The 19,258-nt window shown below is 44.2% G+C and overlaps 1 long non-coding RNA gene across 1 annotated transcript; it reads left to right on the top strand.

Annotated features, from left to right (window-relative positions):
- The first annotated feature begins 1,059 nt into the window (after positions 1–1,059).
- Positions 1,060–18,348, top strand: LOC309539687. Its single transcript, XR_014222953.1, has 3 exons — positions 1,060–1,176; positions 5,276–5,332; positions 18,091–18,348. It is a non-coding gene; the product is annotated as an uncharacterized lncRNA (long non-coding RNA).
- Positions 18,349–19,258: the final 910 nt, after the last annotated feature.

The following is a 19,258-nucleotide window of genomic DNA, read 5'->3' as shown; positions in this document are numbered from 1 at the left end:
TGCCTTGGCTTTGTCAGACTGACTCCTTGCGGAACCCTTGGATTTGGGATCAGACCTGGACTGCGTCGCTCAGGTTACCCCCGGGCCTAGCACACCGAGCAGAGATTTGAACCCTGGTCTCCCAGGTCTTAGTCCCACACTCTGACCACTACACCACACTGGCTCTCCAGCATCCTGGTCTCACAGCAGGCAACAAAATTCCAGCAAGCAAGCCCTGAGCAGAACAGCAATCGTACCCTAAACCAGAGTGGAAAGGAACCAGAATAGTAACAGAGCAAGATCTACACACTTGTTCCCATTGCCCTTCCCTCGTGCGTTGGCTGAACCCCTAGTTATAATGCCTCAAGAGGGCTTAGGGTGAACATGGGGAACCTGCATGGACCAACCTGTGTCCAGCAAAGGTCCTATCTGGCCCATGAGGGCATATCGGCCATAACTGGGTAAATACTAGGGACTGCAGTATCAGAAGCAATTTCAGCAATAATTGTTATACACCTTGAACTAGTGTGCCCATTGATGGTCCTGCGCTAGCAACCGGGATGCTAAGCAGCCCCAATAATTAGGCTTCAAGGGACCAGCACCCTTACATCTGTTGTGCTAATATGGAATATGACTGACTTGGCATCCTTCCAGTTGCTAACTAGAGTCAAGGTCATTTCATGTGGTTTCAGCTGCACTGTAGCAAGCGCCCTTCATCACCTGCCTGGGAGGAAGGGCCCTTTGATTGGCACCTCATTGATCACCATAACTCAACCCCTTAATTCATAAAAATGCTTCTCCTCAATTGCAGCCCATTAAGCCCTACTAGGAAATAATTGAGCCTCCTTTCTGTTTTTGTCTGGAATGAATTTGCTTTGATCAGTAAACCCAGCTCTGTGGCGTACCTGATTTAAGCTTTTTTCACGGATATGAGGGATGGATAATGTGAGCTTCCTTGTTGCTGTCAGGAACATTTTCCAGCCAGTGAGTTGTGTCTGCAAGTTGTTACCCGCTGCTTATAGCTCTTGATTTGCTGCGGGGAAGAACAGGGGTTTGGCAGGGCGCCCTACAAGGAAAGAAGAAGCTGCCATTTGGAGAGTGTGTGGAACAGCAGATCTATGTGCCGCCTTTAGATCTATGTGCTACCTTTCTCCCGAGGAACTGGGGTGGAATTTTGGCCCCCAACAACCCTGTAAGGTACCGTAGGTTACGGTTCAGTCAAACATGACTCACCCTCCAACTGAATGCTTATGTATACATAACCGGATAGCTCAGTCGGTAGAGCGTGAGACTCTTGATCTCAGGGCTGTGGGTTCGAGCTCCACGTTGGACACTTCAGGGGGGCTAGCCTAGATTAGCCTTGGGATTTACTTCCAACTCTACAATTCTACGATTTTATGAGTTTTGTTTTAGATTCGGCGGAGACTGAGGACTTTGCCCCCCTCTATTTAGTCCTGAAATAAGCTACTAGAAATCTTATTCAGGCGCTTCTCAGGCTTCCGTAGGAATTGCACGCGCTTCCACAGCATATCTTCCCAACCATATTAGGAGTCATTTAAAGAAATAAAAAGAAGGCTGAATTTCTCAGGAGCCTGCACTGACCACTCCATTCTAGACTTTTTGAATTCCTTTTTTAAAATGGTGTGTGTGTGTGTGTGTGTGTGTGTGTGTGTATATATATATATATATGCAGGTTTTGGTGTCTTCGGGTGTCTTCCCGTGTAAGAGTCGGGGTGTCTGTGCGACGTTTCGACGAGGTCTCACTCGTCATCTTCAGGCTGGTGCTTTCGGCTTCTTGTTACTGGAACAGAGCAGAGTTTGGTGTTTGAGTTCCTATAAATACTGTTGAGGGGTGTGGTGTATAGCCTCCAACGTTCTGGGCAGAGAGGAAGTTCCTAGATTAGTGTGCCTTTTCTTCTTTTGTTCTTTAATTACTTGAGGGATATCTTGGGTGATTTCATGAGTGATATTCTGAATATCACTGGGTGGGTCATTAAGTGTAGATTAGTTGCTAAAGCTTTCGTGTCTTGACCTCTTGAGCTTGTGAAGAGTTTTTCTGAGAAGATGGCTGTGCTGCATTTAGTTGTGCTCTGGCTTGGCTTCGTGTATAGGGGCGAGCTATGGTTTTGTGCCTTGTGCCAGCCAGATCTGTGTAGGGATTGCAGGGGGGTGCAGCATCCGGAGGTGCCACTATAGTTTGGCTACTGGATGGAGTCTGTAATATGTCTGTGGAGAGGGTCTGGGTTTGGGTCTGGTGTGGTTGATTGGTGACGGCGTTCTGTGTGCCTCTGGTTCTGGTGTCGGTTTTTGTGGGGAGGGCTAATTTCCAGATGTCTGGCAGGCGGGACGTGTCGTCACGCTTGTTCATGTTGTGAGGGTGTTTCTCTATCTCGATGGAGAAACACCCTCACAACATGAACAAGCGTGACGACACGTCCCGCCTGCCAGACATCTGGAAATTAGCCCTCCCCACAAAAACCGACACCAGAACCAGAGGCACACAGAACGCCGTCACCAATCAACCACACCAGACCCAAACCCAGACCCTCTCCACAGACATATTACAGACTCCATCCAGTAGCCAAACTATAGTGGCACCTCCGGATGCTGCACCCCCCTGCAATCCCTACACAGATCTGGCTGGCACAAGGCACAAAACCATAGCTCGCCCCTATACACGAAGCCAAGCCAGAGCACAACTAAATGCAGCACAGCCATCTTCTCAGAAAAACTCTTCACAAGCTCAAGAGGTCAAGACACGAAAGCTTTAGCAACTAATCTACACTTAATGACCCACCCAGTGATATTCAGAATATCACTCATGAAATCACCCAAGATATCCCTCAAGTAATTAAGGAACAAAAGAAGAAAAGGCACACTAATCTAGGAACTTCCTCTCTGCCCAGAACGTTGGAGGCTATACACCACACCCCTCAACAGTATTTATAGGAACTCAAACACCAAACTCTGCTCTGTTCCAGTAACAAGAAGCCGAAAGCACCAGCCTGAAGATGACGAGTGAGACCTCGTCGAAACGTCGCACAGACACCCCGACTCTTACACGGGAAGACACCCGAAGACACCAAAACCTGCATTCCTGTACCCGTGAAAATCTACGAAAGCAAATATATATATATATGCTTTCGTAGATTTTCACGGGTACAGGAATGCAGGTTTTGGTGTCTTCGGGTGTCTTCCCGTGTAAGAGTCGGGGTGTCTGTGCGACGTTTCGACGAGGTCTCACTCGTCATCTTCAGGCTGGTGCTTTCGGCTTCTTGTTACTGGTAACAAGAAGCCGAAAGCACCAGCCTGAAGATGACGAGTGAGACCTCGTCGAAACGTCGCACAGACACCCCGACTCTTACACGGGAAGACACCCGAAGACACCAAAACCTGCATATATATATATATAATTTTATTTATATATATTTTTAAAATTTATACATTTCATTAGTTTTACAATTTAACATTTCCAAATTTTGACTTCCTTCCCCCTCTTTCTGCGGTTCCTTAAATTAATTTTTTAATATCTTCTGCATATCCATGTTCATTTAACTTGCTCATTTATTTATCTACTGTAAATATATACTCTTATAAAACTGCAGGTTATTACATCCTGCTAATCCTGCTAATGTTTTTATCCGGTTAGAATCTGCCTGTAAATATTCAATAAGCCATTTCCGGTTTGTTATCTTGATTTCTTATTCTTCCGGTAGGTTTCGCCATTTCTGCATATTCCTTAAGCTTTTGTATCCAGTCATCTTTTTATGGGACTTCTCCTTCTTTCCATTTTGGGGCAAGCAATGTTCTTGCTGCTGTAGTAGCATACATAAGTAAATTTCTATACAGTTTAGGTAGTTCTACTACAGAACTACCTAGACTTATTGAATTCCTGCGGGATTGTGACATGTGCACTACCCTAGACAGGTCACCAGGTGTGATGTTTTGCTCAGCGATTATTTTGAGAAATCATAGCTCTACATCGTGGCTGCAAATGCACAGCATTTTCTCCTAGAATCAGTGGAGACCCAGCATTTGGTTTTTTTCTACATTGTCCACACCCAGTCTAGATATATTGCATAATGAAGGTACAGTGGTACCTCGGGTTAAGTACTTAATTCGTTCCGGAGGTCCGTTCTTAAACTGAAACTGTTCTTAACCTGAAGCACCACTTTAGCTAATGAGGCCTCCTGCTGCCGCCGCGCCGCCAGAGCACGATTTCTGTTCTCATCCTGAAGCAAAGTTCTTAACCTGAAGCAATATTTATGGGTTAGCGGAGTCTGTAACCTGAAGCGTCTATAACCCGAGGTACCACTGTAATGGTAAAGGCAAAGGACCCATGGACGCATAAGCCCAGTGAAAGGCGACTATGGGGTGTGGCACTCATCTTGCTTTCAGGGCGAGGGAACCAGCATTTGTCTGCAGACAGTTTTCCGGGTCTTGTGGCCAGCATGACTAAACCGCTTCTGGCGCAACAGGACACTGCGACAGAAGCCTCTGAAAACTGCTTCTTGAGAAGCTGGTTTCATTCCGAAAGTAAAAGCTCATTGCACATTGAAAACAAATGTAGGAGGACCAAATAAATGGGGAGGGGTATGTACACTTGCCCAATGACTTGTAGGTGGGTGTATACAGTGGTACCTCGGGTTAAGTACTTAATTCGTTCCGGAGGTCCGTTCTTAACCTGAAACTGTTCTTAACCTGAAGCACCACTTTAGCTAATAGAGCCTCCGGCTGCTGCCGTGCCACCGAAGCACAATTTCTGTTCTCATCCTGAAGCAAAGTTCTTAAACCGAGGTGCTATTTCTGGGTTAGTGGAGTCTGTAACCTGAAGCATATGTAACCTGAGGTACCACTGTACTAAGATCACAATCACCGCATCTTTCTTCATTCACCCAGGGCATGTGCAAAGAAGAAATTGTTTTGGTTAACCCAATTTCAGTCTCCAGCCTTTATTGGCATACAGTGGTACCTCGGGTTAAGAACTTAATTCGTTCTGGAGGTCCGTTCTTAACCTGAAACCGTTCTTAACCCGAGGTGCCACTTTAGCTAATGGGGCCTCCTGCTGCAGCCACGCCACCAATGTGCAATTTCTGGTCTCATCTTGAAGTAAAGTTCTTAACCTGAGGTACTATTTCTGGGTTAGCGGAGTCTGTAACCTGAAGCGTCTGTAACCTGAAGTGTCTGTAACTCGAGGTACCACTGTATAGACAAAGTTCTGAAAGGTAAAGTGCAATAAAATTGCTCAGCAAAATCTGCATCTAGCAATCAAAATACTGTTGCATAACATTCACAGATCCTCGTTGCGTCTTGAAGAAACCTGGCTACCATCTTCATCTTGTCCCCATCCTGGGTAAGCATTAGGAAGGCTAGCTTACATCCCCGGATAAGCTAACCAAGGGAAGGGTTTCCAAACAATTAACGACACTCACCCTTGTGGATTGGCAGGATCTGGAATCAATCTAGATTGAAAGCAGCATGTTGAGTGTGAGCATGAATGATTCCTGGGGGAGAGAGAGAAAACTACTTGTTTTGGTACTACAAATGGGTTAGGGTGTAAGCAGTCTGAGTGATTTGCTCAGATCTAGTAGTGAGAGATTTTACTTTCTTGGGCTCTATGATCACTGCAGGTGGTGACAGCAGCCACAAAATTAAAAGACGCCTGCTTCTTGAGAGAAAAGCAATGACAAACCTAGACAGCATCTTAAAAAGTAGAGACATCACCTTGCCAACAAAGGTCCGTATAGTTAAAGCTTTGGTTTTCCCAGTAGTGATGTATGGAAGTGAGAGCTGGACCATAAAGATGGCTGATCGCCGAAGAATTGATTCTTTCGAATTATGGTGCTGGAGGAGACTCTTGAGAGTCCCGTGGACTGCAAGAAGATCAAACCTATCCATTCTTAAGGAAATCAGCCCTGAGTGCGCACTGGAAAACAGATCCTGAAGCTGAGGCTCCAATACTTTGGCCACCTCATGAGAAGAGAAGACTCCCTGAAAAAGACCCTGATGTTGGGAAAGATGGAGGGCACAAGGAGAAGGGGATGACAGAGATGGTTGGACAGTGTTCTCGAAGCTACCAGCATGAGTTTGACCAAAGTGCGGGAGGCAGTGGAAGACAGGAGTGCCTGGCGTGCTCTGGTCCATGGGGTCACAAAGAGCTGAACACAACTAAACAACAACAACAAAGCCTGTGGCCTTTAAAGCTGGATAGAAATCGGAACGAGGGTTTTCTATATCGGAACCTGACATTTGAATCATTCCACCGCATTGGCAGGATCTGCCAGAACCAAATTGCAAATTGTTGCAACAGCAACCCACCTGGTGGGAAGCAAGCGTCGTGACTTCACCCCCATCTCTCAGCTGTTTCTGGTGGCCAGCAAAGAGAAGGATGGGGCGGGAGAGAGAAATAAGGAAAAAGTTGCTAGGTTACTTTCCACTCTGCCAGTGTGAACCGAAGAGCCCTGTCCCTCTATTCCTCCACCTCAGGGACTCCCTTAAAATAGAATCATAGAATTGTAGAGTTGAAAGGAACCTTGAGGATCATCCAGACCAACCCCCTGCGATGCAGGATGATGCAACTGTCCCAGACGGGGATCAAACCTGCAACCTTGGCATTATCAGCACCACGCTCTAACCAACTGAGCTACCTCACTGCTCTTCAACCACCCTTTAACATCAACCATCCTCATTTGTGACAGTGGGCTTATTTATCTACATTTATTTGTTGCCCTGCACTTTCCAGGCACATGCCTGCGCTTAAACATTCAGTGTTTGGGGGTTCTTTGACCTAGAGCTTTCCCCCGTGAAAACCTGCTCTTTAGTGCTCAGTCGGAGCAAACGTCAATTCAGGTCTTCCTTGGATTGCTGTTTGCTCCAGTTGAGCTTTAAAGCATAGACCGGGAAAGAGCAGAAGAACATTAAGTGCGGATAAGCCCAACGGCTGGCTAAAGCGAGCATCTTTTTGTTGCTTTGCTACATCTCAGCCAGATGCGAACGCAAGTGAAGTTGTCCAGACATCCCGATTTTCATGGAAACAGCATGGAGTTTGAATAAACACTGAGCATTTACCCCAGGATGTGATCCGAATTTGACATTCAATACGATAACAAAACATTTTGTTAGAGCATAATTCCCCCACCCCAGACCTTAAAGGCATTGTTCCGTATCCAGGATTATAACATCAAGTTGTGCAGCCCACCTTCCAAGACGTGAAGTTTATATTTTTTATTTATTTACAGTATTCTCATCCTGCTTTTCAACTGTATTGTCCCCGAGGCAGCATGCAACTCATCAAATCACTGGCTGCAGGGACCATGTCTCAGGTGTGTTTTTTTTAAAATGTAATTATGTTGGTCCATAGAAAACCTTGGGTGGGGTGGGGAGAACTCAAAAATCTGCAGCTGAGCAATACAGTTATTAGAACAAATTAAAAGGTCACAAAATTGTGGCAAGTTTTAAAGTTCACCAAATCTTCTAATCAGGTGGCAGAGAGGGATGCAGGGAAGAATGGCAGAAATTACCCTGGATGTTGTAGCTATAAGGTCAGCTTGCGTGTTAAGACCCCAAGACCTCCCTCAATAAATAAAGACACAATTGACACGGAATTTAGTTTAAGGTGACAGGCATAATTTTGGCCACAACTTTATTGATTACAGATCGTGAGTGGTTTGCTTAGGCATTGGTTCTCGACTAGCTGCACCTGACCTCAGCAGGGCAGCACTGACGCCTGGTCTCCGGCAGACGTCAGGAAGGGAAAACATTCTGGGAGACTCAAGCTCACCCCAAATGCTCCCAGGGGCTCTGGCGTGGCCCTAAGCCCTGGAAGGGGATCGGACAAAAGCAAGGCGAGCCCCTGTGAAATATACTCGGAGTCGAGAGTGGATTTCATGCTCTTTATTCAGCTCATCGTGGTGAGGAGGAAAGGAAGTTCCCCCAGAATGTCTGCTTTATACACATTATTTACACAATGGGCCCCAAGTGATTGGCTAATTCTGGGATTCACCTGTAGGCTAATCAGGTTGCGGATTCACTTCCACCTGGAGCTGGATTGGGTGGCTCCTGTGGACCAATCAGACTGCTGCATTCTGGACCCTATTGTTCTAGGACCAATCAGACTGCTGCATTCTGAATCCTATTGTTCTAGGACCAATCAGACTGCTGCATTCTGAATCCTATTGTTCTAGGACCAATCAGACTGCTGCCTTTTGGATCCTGTTCAACTCAGTACAGTGGTGCCCCGCAAGACGAAAAGAATCCGTTCTGTGATTCTCTTCGTCTAGCGGTTTTTTCGTCTTGCGAAACAAGCCCATTGACGGATTAGTGGATTAGCGGCTTTTAGCGGCTTTTAGCTGCTTATCGGCTTATCGGATCAGCTGATAAGCGGCTTAGTGGCTTAGAAAAGGGGGGGGGAGGAAAAAATCCCGCAGGAACTCGCAAGACATTTTCGTCTTGCGAAGCAAGCCCATAGGAGATTCATTTTGCGAAGCACCTCTTTCATCTAGCGAGTTTTCCGTCTTGCGAGGCATTCGTCTTGCGGGGCACCACTGTACATAACACCCTGGATTCCTTTAACGCAATACACTTTCACGCATGGGAGGGGTGACAACCTCCCCCCACCATACCTTGAACAAACGCCTAACTGCCAAACCTTACAAAGTTGTAACGATTACCTATGCGGCAGACGTGACAACAGCCAATCAGCCAAATGGGAAAATTCCTACCACAGGCCCCTGCCCCCCAAACAGACAACCCACAACGGCATAGCAAGGTCATAATGAAACCTAATATAGGGAAAGGGTGGGCGGGTGATCTGGTGCATGAGGAGAAAAAGAGGAAGCTCAACGCAACGTGCAGCAGCATATAAATATCCCTCGGTTAATGCATGAATCGATCCCACTGTACAGATTTACCCCAGCAACCAAGGGACCACAAGTCGGATTGTTGTGGCTATCCAATCGCTCCCATCCACAACAGCAGTGAGGTCAGTCTTTATGATCCCACTGCACGCATTCTCTCTGGGAGGACGACATGATTTGTAGATGATTACAAATGGATAAGTCTCTGTTGGGTGTGGAAGATATAATAATAATAATAATAATAATAATAATAATAATAATAATAATAATAATAATAATTTTTTATTTATACCCTGCCCAAGACCGGGCTCAGAGCAGCTAAAACCGAATATAAATACAGTAAAAACATCAAGAACAAAACAAAAACAAAAAAAAACAAAATACCCAACAAACAATTGATTAAAATATAAGTTAGAGTACAGCTTAAAATGCAGCCTCATTCTAGTGGTAGCCTATAGATCAAAGCCATAAGGGGAGAAAACGTCAAATATTCACCGGGGCCAGCTATCCATGCTGGTCCTACATGGGCTAGCAAAAAGAGCCGAAGGAAAAGTTATATACAAAATCCCATATAAGGGGTTCCACCAAAAAATAAAGAAATGAGAGCGGGGGTTAGACTGAGTTCAGCCCGAAGGCCAGGCGGAACAGCTCCATCTTGCAGGCCCTGTGGAAAGATGTCAAATCCTGCAGGGCCCTAGTGTCTTGTGACAGAGTGTTCCACCAGGCTGGGGCCAGAGCTGAAAAGGCCCTGGTTGAGGCCAATCCGACCTACTTGGGGCTCGGGACTTCCAAAGTGTTGTATCAGGTTCACACACCTAGAATTTTGGGATAACTCCAGGGGTTTAAGGGACGCAGGTGGCGCTGTGGGTTAAATCACAGAGCCTAGGACTTGCCGATCAGAAGGTCGGCGGTTTGAATCCCCACGATGGGGTGAGCTCCTGTTGCTCGGTCCCTGCTCCTGCCAACCTAGCAGTTCAAAAGCACGTCAAGTGCAAGTAGATAAATAGGTACCGCTCCTGCGGGAAGGTAAACGACATTTCCGTGCGCTGCTCTGGTGCACCAGAAGCGGCTTAGTCATGCTGGCCACATGACCCAGAAGCTGTACGCCGGCTCCCTCGGCCAATAAAGCGAGATGAGCGCCGCAACCCCAGAGTCGTCCACGACTGGACCTAATGGTCGGGGTCCCTTTACTTACCAGGGGTTTAAAAAGGGAGACTTTCTAATGCCCACATGAAGATGTTGGGGATCAAGCTGGATGCCTTCTGCATCGAAGGCAGATGTTACACCGCCCTTCCCCATGAAACTACTAAACATTGATAGAAGTTCCAAGTCTAGATTTTGTTCCCCACCACTTAATTTTTTTCTCCTGTACAGTTACTGTACAAGCTTCAGAGTTTGCGAAGGCTCTTGTATCTTTAAAAACGGATACTGCAATATTTCAAAAAGTTACCAGAGCACTTTCTGGGGCCAGGGCTGGCAACCTCCCCCTCCATTGTCTCTAGCGCCAAAGCCTTGACCACAGCACAGCCAGTCAAATTAGATTGTATTAAAATTCCGAGACCTTGAAAGCCTATGGAACATTTTCATTTTTCCTCCCCCTTTTCTCACTTTACAGTCTGGGCTGACTTTATCCCTTGGTGGATTTGATTCTCGGAATATTGCTCCAGTTGTAAAACAGCACTCGATTTTCCCCTCTCGGTGTAAATGTGTGTAGATGATCTCCCTTTCTCTGCACATGTCACTGTATCTTTTGAAGTCCTGCTGCAATACATCTTTGTCAGTTAGAAACCAGTAGTTCTCCTTGGAGTCTAAGAATACTGTTGCGCATGCAACACACATAAAATGGGATGCAGGATTATGCTTGCATGTGGCTGTTATAACATGGCTAGTGGAACTGAAGTTACCAAGATCATGTTCCCTGGGGGGCAGGAATTTCCAAGCAAATGACTCCAAACCTCACTACTTTTCAATAAAGCTTTATAGCAAGCCTAGCTTTTGCTCCTCCCTCCTAGTCCATTTTCCTTTTGAATTGTGTCTTTAAGTCTGAGCCGGTCATTTATGTATTTATTTTAGTGTCTTGTAAACTTCTCTGGGGACGCGGGTGGCACTGTGGGTTAAACCACAGGGCCTAGGACTTGCCGATCAGAAGGTCGGTGGTTCGAATCCCTGGCACAGGGTGAGCTCCCGTTGCTCGGTCCCTGCTCCTGCCAACCTAGCAGTTCGAAAGCACGTCAAGTGCAAGTAGATAAATAGGTACCGCTCTGGCGGGAAGGTAAACGGCATTTCTGTGTGCTGCTCTGGTTTGCCAGAAGCGGCTTAGTCATGCTGGCCACATGACCCGGAAGCTGTATGCCGGCTCCCTTGGCCAATAAAGCGAGATGAGCACCGCAACCCCAGAGTTGGTCACGACTGGACGTAATGGTCAGGGGTCCCTTTACCTTTACCTAGCTTTTGCTGCAGTTTTCCTCTGCCCTCAAGCATCTTTTCAAATCCCCTAGGCCTGTTCAGCTTGATATCTGGAGAAGCCCACAGGTATTCAAGTTGTACAGTGCGCACCTAGAACAGAAGTCCTCCCAATCTTTCGGGCCATGGGGCGCACTGGGAAATTGAATAAATATTGGGGTTTTTTAAAGCTGTTTCCTAATAGTCACGAGTTCCATCGCTGACATGTAAAGGATTGCACAAACCAATTGTTATTTTATGTCGTTTATGGACAAAAGGCTTCTTACAGTTCAGGGTTTGTGCAACTTACGTGCGCACGAAAGTGAAATTTATATCTCCAGTTCGGCCTGTGTTCAGCTGGCCCAGCGCCTAAAGTGACAACAGAAAGTAATCCAAGTGCAACTTTAAAGGCATGGAAAAAAATGCAACACACTCTGCTAAAAGGGATGACAGCATGAAAAGGGGAAAGAAGGTTCTGGAAACTGTGGCTAACAAACCAGGCCATCAGAAGAAGCAAAAATAGACATGAGGCAGAACAACTCCATTCATTTTGTTTTGTTTTATATTATATTTTATTTTATTTTACCAACAACCAAAAAACAAACAGTGAACCCCCCCCTTGCAGCTGATACCTTGGGTATACATAATCAATAGTAACCTATTCAAATTAACCATATGTACAATTTTATATACGTTAACACTCCTCCATCCACAAGGTTTATTTAACTTTTAACATTTTAAGTGCCCCAAATTGTTGAAACCTACCCAGATAATTCAATATCTTCTCAAACCAATCCTCCTCTTTCTCACTGACCTTAAACCCTTTCATTCTGTGTATCTTCACGGTTAGATATTCAAAAATTATAATATTATTCAGTTTTTTCCTCCATTGGTTCACCCCTAGAACAACTCCATTCATGATTACCTTACAGTGGCCGGGGCAACCCAATCTGATGGGCAGGGTATAAATAAATTAACAACAACAACAACCACCCATCTGACTGGGTTTTCCCAGCCACTCTGGGCAGCTTCCAACAAAAGATTAAAAGTACATTAAAACATCAGTCATTAAAAACTTCCTGCCTTAAGATGTCTTCTAAACATCAGATAGTTGTTCATCTCTTTGACATCTGATGGGAGGGTGTTCCACAGGGCAGGTGCCACTACCAAGAAGGCCCTCTGCCTGGTTCCCTGTAACTTCGCTTCTCGCAATGAGGGAACCGCCAGAAGGCCCTCAGAGCTGGACCTCGGTGTCCAGGCTGAACGATGGGAGTGGAGACGCTCCTTCAGGTATACTGGCCCGAGGCTGTTTAGGATTTTAAATTAAAATTAACATTTTTAAATTATTATTATTTTGCAAATTACCACTGTTAAGTACATAATTATTATTCTCTGTACTCTTTTGCATTTCATTTCCATCTGACCTCACGGCTTGCAATTTCAACCAACCAACCACGCCTGTATATGTGGCTAAATGTGTGCCTGCAACTCAGGACGATGTCTTCATGCATCTGATGAAGTGGGACTTTACCGCATGAAAGTTCCTTATGCCATAATAAATTTGCTAATCAGTCTTTAAGGTGCCACAAGGCTCTTTTGTTGCTTTTAAGGAGCTGGGAGCAGGAAAGCTGTGTTTGGACTCTGGGGTGGCCCTAGTTTGGCTTTTGAAGTTCTCTTGGTCTCCATGAAGTTTGTTTACCCTCTGCTTTCCTCTCTTCTCCTTTATTTAAGAAGACACCACATAGCAATAACAAACAGTAATTACATTCAGGTATCATTAACAGCCTGCTTTGAATCCACAAACACAAAGGAGTCTCTCTCTCTCTCTCTCTCTCTTGCTCTAAAGGCTGGAAACTCCATCCTTAAGTCATTTGTTTAAGGACTCTGACAAATATAGTGCGCCTGAAGACCCCCCCCCCCTGCATCCATCCTGCCCACAAACAACTGCATTAAACACACACAGAGAGAGAGCAGTAAAGGATACAGTTTGAACTTTAACTCTCTTTCCTGGCTTGTGTTGCTTTTCAAAGCAAATTGTTCCTCCTCCTTTGCTTAAGTTAATAGGATGCCTTGAGAGCTTGCTAAGAAGGAGATAATAGAGCATCTTCTAGACAAACATACTCTTAAATCCCCATCTTTAAGGTCTACAAGGTGTTAGCAGTTCAAAGCCCAGGCTTAGGTGAGTTTATGTTGACCAAAGAAGTTCGATTTGCATAGACACAATGTTGAGAGCAAGGGTGGGTGGTGTTTTTTGTATTTTGGCATGGCAGGAAGCAAAGAGCTCACATCAAAGGATGCTGAAAGGTGTCTTGGAAGTTCACAAACTAAAAGAGGCCTCTGGTCAGCTATCTGGGTGAGAGATCTCCTGGGAAAAGGCTTTCTCACAACACTTCCAGGCACTCCTAATCCTTCTCAGATCAGAAACATGCAGTGGGCATGTTATTTCAGTTCCCCTGGTTTTGGTCAAACTCAGGGTGCAATTACATGTCCGTCTTAATCCAAGATGATGTTTTGAAACTGAATGGGGAGATCCAGATGGATTTCCAGTTCAGGGGCGGCAAGCTGGTTTTGCGAGCTTATTATTTTTTAGAGTTTGTAGCAGATTGGCTACTAAATGTTTGTCAGATAAAAGGCAGCTGGACTAGATTAATATTAGGCAGGGGCATTCAATGCACATTGCTTGGAGCACCTGCTAATATATATATTTTGTTTAAGCAACTCTAGCCAGAGTCCCAGAAATATAATTTTATTATTTATATCTGTTTTAATTGGCTGGTTTTACCCGTATCGGTAATTTCTATGTAAATTTGTTTTTACTGTTTGGTTTTAACTGCATTTGGGCAAACATTTTATATTGGTTTTGTAAACTGCTTAAAGGTTTTTTGTTTTTTTTTGTCAATTAAGGTATTCAGATCTTGCCAGAGAAATAGAATGGATGGGTGTTTGGCTTGTTCCAGCAGGACTTCTCTTGTATTCTTAAAAAGCAGTAAAAGTACCCAAGTCTAAGAAGAAGTTACCTCTTCTCAGGCATCTAGTAAGGAATACAGTAGTCATGGAAACTCTACAAAGGAATTTTAGAAATTCCCTCTCTAGGGTGGTTAGTTGTGTGCTTCTGAAATACATCACAAAAAATGAGGATATTTTTATATGCATAAAATCTGTCTGTGCACACACACAAGATACACACAAACACTAGACTAGGAAGGAAGACAGGCCAGCTAACCTGTTATTTACCTTTCAATTGGACTTCTACTGGACCATCTTTCAACTAGAGATCTGTTCTCTGTGAAGCAGGATACATGGACATCTTTACCTCCTCCATATCCATCTGTGTGTGTTTTTCACCTATAAAACACCAATTATTTAGCTCATATATTTAAAGGAGCTAATTTCCAGCCCAGAAAGTTAATCACTTCACTTCAAAATAATAATAATAATAATGATAATAATAATAATAATACAGTGGTACCTTGAGTTAAGAACTTAATTCATTCCGGAGGTCCGTTCTTAACCTGAAACTGTTCTTAACCTGAGGTACCACTTTAGCTAATGGGGCCTCCTGCTACCGCTGCGCCGCCATTGCAAGATTTCTGTTCTCATCCTGAAGCAAAGTTCTTAACCCGAGGTACTATTTCTAGGTTAGCGGATTCTGTAACCTGAAGTGTCTGTAACCTGAGGTACCACTGTAACCACAAAGGTAAGCTTTTTTCCCCAGTTGCTGGGCAAATATCATTCCAAAAATATTCAGATTATAACGTATTCAATCAGCACAATGCGACTTATGTGTGTGTATGTATATATATATATATATATATATATATATATATATATATATATGCTTTCGTAGATTTTCACGGGTACAGGAATGCAGGTTTTGGTGTCTTCGGGTGTCTTCCCGTGTAAGAGTTGGGGTGTCTGTGCGACGTTTCGACGAGGTCTCACTCGTCATCTTCAGGCTGGTGCTTTCGGCTTCTTGTTACTGGCTTCTTGTTACTCTGTTCCAGTAACAAGAAGCCGAAAGCACCAGCCTGAAGATGACGAGTGAGACCTCGTCGAAACGTCGCACAGACACCCCAACTCTTACACGGGAAGACACCCGAAGACACCAAAACCTGCATATATATATATATATATATATATATATATATATATATATATATATCTGATTGCCAACTTATTTAAAGTGAACACGCATGATGCTATTTTGTTTTTTTAAAATAAAAATTTTATTGGTTTTTCACAGTTTTTATAAACACAAACAATACACAAAACAAACAAACACACAAACAATCATGTATAATTTCATATCCTTTTTTCTCGCATGATGCTATTTTGACCGTTGGTCCATCTAACCAAGTGATGTCTACTGTGGCCGCTGGTGACACTCCTTGTTCTCCATTAAAAGTTGTCAGTTTGCACCAAAACCAATTTTCCCATATGGATGTCATGGCTTACCATAGATTTGAATTTGTGCATGCTGGCTCCTCTCCCAGATGACCCGGCCCTACCATTAGGCAAGGCGATGTGATTCAGCTGAGGCTGATTTCAGCACCAAATTGCCAGTGGTTTAGTTTTTTAGTACACTTTAACCATGAAGAATTGAGATTGGGATTTTCTAGCACAGACCTTTACCCTGCCTCCCCTTCACCCAAAATCCCAGAGAGATAAATAACAAAATGGTATATTTTTCTATCCTTGCGAACTCAGGCTGAGAAAAGCTTTCTGTTTGCCATCATTACCCAATAGTATATGTGTTGAAACCCTACCGGTAAGAAAGACAGCATCAAGGAGCTAAGGGTATTACAAAACGATGGACTTCTGAAGCACATTGCAGTGATGCCTCTGAAAGATAATGGTCCAGGTGCATGATGTGAACGAGCCACAGCACGCATTAGGCTTTTTGTTGTTGTTTAGTCGTTTTGTCGTGTCCGACTCTTCATGACCCCATGGACCAGAGCATGCTAGGCACTTCTGTCTTCCACTGCCTCCCGCAGTTTGGTCAAACTCATGCTGGTAGCTTCGAGAACACTGTCCAGCCATCTCATCCTCTGCCGTCCCCTTCTCCTTGTGCCCTCCATCTTTCCCAACATCAGGGAGTCTTCTCTTCTCATGAGGTGGCCAAAGTATTGGAGCCTCAGCTTCACGATCTGTCCTTCCAGTGAGCACTCAGGACTGATTTCCTTCAGAATGGATAGGTTTGATCTTCTTGCAGTCCATGGGACTCTCAAGAGTCTCCTCCAACACCATAATTCAAAAGCATCCATTCTTTGGCGATCAGCCTTCTTTATGGTCCAGCTCTCACTTCCATACATCACTACTGGGAAAACCATAACTTTAACTATACGGACCTTTGTTGGCAAGGTGATGTTTCTGCTTTTTAAGATGCTGTCTTTGTCATTGCTTTTTTCCCAAGAAGCAGGCGTCTTTTAATTTCGTGACTGCTGTCACCATCTGCAGTGAGTATTAGGCTTACATGCTTCTTAAGATTTGAGACAGATAAAAGAAAGTGCTTCAATACAGCGGTGTATTGTCAAACTAGCTCCCCCAAGAGGCAGTTATGGCCACCAACCTGGATGGCTTTAAAAGGGGGTAAGACCACTTCCTTGGTGTTCCTTGGTACCATATGTAGATACTTTTCAGAGGAGTGAACATGGACCATGGTTGCCCAAATGTATGGGAAACTGCCCTACTAGAAAAGCTAACCAACTCAAACTAGCACGGGGACAAAGGAGGATGCCTTCACCCCTAGAAGAAGTCCTAACAAAGGAAGAATGTATACAAAAACTGATGGAATATGCAGAAATGACCCGGAAGCTGTACGCCGGCTCCCTTGGCCAATAAAGCGAGATGAGCACCGCAACCCCAGAGTCGGTCACGACTGGACCTAATGGTCAGGGGTCCCTTTACCTTTACTTACTGGGAGAATAAGAGATCAAGATAGCAAACTTTTTATAAAAGAATGGAAATGGTTTATTGAATATTTACAGACAGATTGTAAACAGGATTGTTGCTAATAACCTGCAGGTACATAAGTGTATGGGACGCAGGTGGCGCTGTGGGTAAAAGCCTCAGCGCCTAGGGCTGCCAATCGAAAGGTCGCGGTTCGAATCCCTGCGGCGGGGTGCGCTCCCGTCGTTCGGTCCCAGCGCCTGCCAACCTAGCAGTTCGAAAGCACCCCCGGGTGCAAGTAGATAAATAGGGACCGCTTACAAGCGGGAAGGTAAACGGCGTTTCCGTGTGCAGCTCTGGTTCGCCAGAGCAGCGATGTCACGCTGGCCACGTGACCCGGAAGTGTCTTCGGACAGCGCTGGCCCCCGGCCTCTTGAGTGAGATGGGCGCACAACCCTAGAGTCTGGCAAGACTGGCCCGTACGGGCAGGGGTACCTTTACCTTTACCTTTACATAAGTGTATATATTTAAAGAAGATAAAGAAATGACTGTTAATTTGGATCTGTAGAAGATATTAAAAATACACTTAAGGAACTGCAGAAAGAGGGGGAAGGAAGTCAAGTTTCAAAATGTCAAAATGACTGTAAAATCAGTGAAATGTATATATCTGAAAATTATAAATAATATTTTTTTTTAAAGGAGGATGCCTTCACCCCAGTGTGGTTCCCATTTATCACATAGGGGTAGGTTTGCGGGTATGGCAGAAGGAGATAGGATCTGCCCAGGCGATGCCCACCTGGTGGAAACTCCAGCTCACATGGCCCTTAAATGTAAAAGGTATGATGATCTCCGCCAACAATTTCTAGACCATCTATGTATTCCAACATGGAAACGAGAGACAGAGGTCATACGCTTCTTATTACAGGGGAGAGACCAGGAGCTCACCAAGAGAGTAGCTAAGTTCCTCTATTTGATTTACCGGTATTTGTCGCCGAAGTATGCTACAGGATCCTGCCCTTGCTGGAGACCCACAGAGATGAAATAGATTGCTTGCCGCTTCTTCCCTTTGTCAAATGACTGTACTGTTGAAATGGCGACGAGATCGCACTGGCCTATTTATTCTGAATGTTTGTATGTGATGTAAATAAAGGTTTGATGATGATTTATCACATCTGCAGCACAAGAAGACAATGGCCTTTGCCCCCCTCATATTGATACAATTCAATAAGACTAACCTGAACCAACAACTCCCTCTCCACACACAAGCCACATTGCAACCAACTGAATGCACCCAGCCAATCACCTTCTAACTTGGGTCCAACTTGGTCTAAGGCTGCTTTATGTGTTCTTTCTGTGTCCTAAAACTGCTTTGCTATACAATCCATCCAATCTTTTAGCACACCTCTGCACCTGATGCAAAATAAAATTCACAATGATACAAGAAAAACATCTGAGCCTGGCCTCAGTAATATAGGAATATAGATTCCGTCTGTATTAGCTGAGTGACTCGCATTTAACTGAAGAAGAAATAATGTCCTCATTAAAAAAATAATAATACAGTAGCTCCAGCAACGAGAGTGGATGTTATATGAAATTAGATAATATCAATGAAAGGATTAAATATTTAAATGTTTAAAATGATATTATGTTGGTTTGTAAAGTAATTGGATAATAAGTAATTTAAATTTAAAACGTAATATTTGAAAGTACAAAAGAAACACATGAAACAAGGTTATAATTTGCTGGTAATTTTTATTGTTGGGAATGCATTGTGTGGGAGATGTGGGGAAGTCCGATAGAAGACTGAAATAAGCTTGGAAATAATTCTTTTTTTTCTTTTTCCCCCTTTTTTTTCTTGCTGTTCTTGTTTCTTTGTATATCTGACTGGTTATCTTTATCTGGAAAAAATGCAATAAAAATTTTATTAAAATAATAATAATAATAATACAGTGGTACCTCGGGTTAAAAACTTAATTTGTTCCGGAGGTCCATTCCTAACCTGAAACTGTTCTTAACCTGAGGTACCACTTTAGCTAATGGGGCCTCTTGCTGCTGCTGCACAATTTCTGTTCTCATCCTGAAGCAAAGTTCTT

Source organism: Podarcis vaucheri (genome assembly GCF_965113315.1).
Source record: "Podarcis vaucheri genome assembly, chromosome: 8".
NCBI lineage: Eukaryota > Metazoa > Chordata > Lepidosauria > Squamata > Lacertidae > Podarcis > Podarcis vaucheri.
Note: the sequence above shows the minus strand (reverse complement) of the source record. Positions and strands in the feature narration are given on the sequence as shown.